At 44.5% G+C, this 2,500-nt stretch overlaps 1 protein-coding gene across 4 annotated transcripts in view; it reads right to left on the reverse strand.

Moving 5' to 3' along the window:
* The window catches only part of LOC125045035 (lachesin-like), a 315,489-nt gene that overhangs the window by 142,022 nt on the left and 170,967 nt on the right, over window positions 1-2,500 (reverse strand). The gene's annotated exons all lie outside the window — the stretch shown is intronic.

The raw sequence follows: 2,500 nt of genomic DNA on the forward strand, positions 1-2,500 counted from the left end.
TGTGTCCGCCAAAGTTGCCGATTAGTCTTTCACACAACACCGAAGTTCAGCTCCTTCGGTCCTTCTCGGAAATCTCGCTATATCTGCCAGTCTTGGTGTGCATTGTAACGAGTTCTCTTGTAAAAAAAAATGGCCGGGACGCTAATTTTACCCAAACCTTTCAGAAAAGTAGCTTTAAAAGAGAGAAGAAAAACAGAGAACAGGACGATAGAAACGAAACACCAGAGGAAAAGAAGGAGTAAAAGCGAGAGTGATTTCCAAGTTGGAGTCGCGCTGAGATCGGAGAATACAAATCTCGCCGAGCCTTAAGATTGAGTCAACAGACTTGGAAGGTAAAACTGAGGCGCGAATCCCACTCCGTACGCGACCCATTAGCCATTTTTTGTCTCGGGCTCTCAAGGCGGCCCAAAACTCCTCCAAGACGCCACTTTCTCCCTGAGCTCTGGCCGCGTCGCCGACACCCCCCCCCCCCCCCCCCGCCCCCCCTTCAGCGCCCAGTCAGGCGGCCACGAAAAGGGAGAACCTCGACCTTTTTCTTCGTCTGCAGCGGTGAAAGGGAGGGAGGGGGAGGGATAGAGAAGGAAAAGAAAGGAGGAGGGAGAGGCAAGGGGAAAAGGGAGAGGAGGAGGGGGGTTAAGGAGAGGGAGGAAAAGGGAAGGAGAAGAGGGGAAGGAGGGAGAGGGAAAGAGAAGAGTGGAGGGAAGTAAAGGCAAGGGGAAGGAGAAAAGGAAGGGAAAGTAGATGAAAGGCTAATGGAAAAAGAGGCGAGAGGAAAGAAAGAGAGTAGGAGGGAAAGAGAAGGGGAAGGAAATATAATATATATACATATATATATATATATATATATATATATATATATATATATATATATATATATATGAAGATATATACATAATATATATATACATATATATATATATTTGTGTATGTGTGTGATCATCTTACGACTTATCTATTGATTTATTTTTCAATTTATCTGTTATAAGCACGATTATATAAATCTTGCGCGCGCGTGTGTATGTCTCTGAGCATGTATGAGTGTTTGTATTTATGTATGTATGTATGTATGTATGTATGTATGTATGTATGTATGTATGTCTATCTGTATGTATGTATGTATGTATGTATGTATTTATGTATGTATGTATGTTTGTATGTATATACGTATTTATGTTTGTATGTCTGTCTGTATGTATGTATGTATGTATCTACGTATTTGTGTATGTATGTATGCATGTGTGTACGTATTTATGTATATATGCATGTATGTATGTATGTATGTATGTATGCATGTATGTATGTATGTATGTATCTAAGTATTTGTGTATGTATGTATGTATGCGTGTATATATGTGTGTATGTGTACATCAGTGTACCGGAGATAGCATGTATTCGTCAAGCGTACGCAAGGCAAGTCACCCGCCATAACGGCCGCCGACGGTTACCGGGAGCATCGCCGAGGTGACTGCTGGCGTCGGGCCAATGTTCTCTGCATGACATTACCGTTTCTAGAGGAGGCGGAGAAGGGGTAGAAGGGGAAGAGGGGGAGGGGGAAGAGAGAGGGGGAATCTATGATAGGGAGGGGGTAGAGAGAGGGGAGGGGTCGGTGACATGGAAGGAAGAGGAAGGAGAGAGGGGAGGGGGAAAGGGTCATGAATAGGGGAGGATAGAGAGGAGAACTGGGAAAGGGAGGGGGGGGGGCTATGGGGTAAAGGGAAATCGACGACCCCCTCCCCTCTCCCTCCCTCTTTCCGTATTCCCTGGTCTCTCCCTGCTTTACTTCGAGTTGACTTGGTTCTCTTCAATCGTGGTACATCTTCTCTCTCGCTGTCCCTTTATGTGTATAGCAGATATCTACGTCTATGTCCATGGCATTTGTATCTATTGATTCATGCATCTGTCTTGGACTTGCCATCTTTTTCCCTTTGACATATTTTTCTATAAACAGATATGTCGGCTTAGTAATCTTATCCAACATATATATCTATCTAGTTTTTTTATTCCTTTATCAGCAATATTTATCTGTTTCTCTTTATATTCTTTCTCAATCACGCATAACCACTTCTTTCCCTTCTGTCCCTCTCCAATCTATCCCTCTCCTTCATTCCCCTTTCCAATGCTTATCACTCTGTTTACCTATCTACTGTTTACCTACCTAGCTGCCTATCTATTTATCTATACATATGTTTACCTATTCATCTATCTATCCATTAGTCTGTCAATCCGTTTATCCATATACCTATCTATCTGCTCTGTCCCTCTCCCCTCTTTCCCTCTCCTCTTTTTCCCTCTCCCCTTTGTATCTCTCCCTTCTTATCCTGTACGTAAAGAGGTGGGTCGTCCGAGCGGCCTTGACAGAGCGAGTCACAGGTTAACAGCCGGGCGGAGACTGCCCATGGCGGCTGTCGTGGTGATGGTGAGATATAGTTCTTCCGACGAAGGGATGACGAGTGAAGTGATGGCGTTGGGGTGTGGGGAGGGGGAGGGGGGAGGAGGGAGA

Source organism: Penaeus chinensis, chromosome 36 (genome assembly GCF_019202785.1).
Source record: "Penaeus chinensis breed Huanghai No. 1 chromosome 36, ASM1920278v2, whole genome shotgun sequence".
Classification (NCBI taxonomy): domain Eukaryota; kingdom Metazoa; phylum Arthropoda; class Malacostraca; order Decapoda; family Penaeidae; genus Penaeus; species Penaeus chinensis.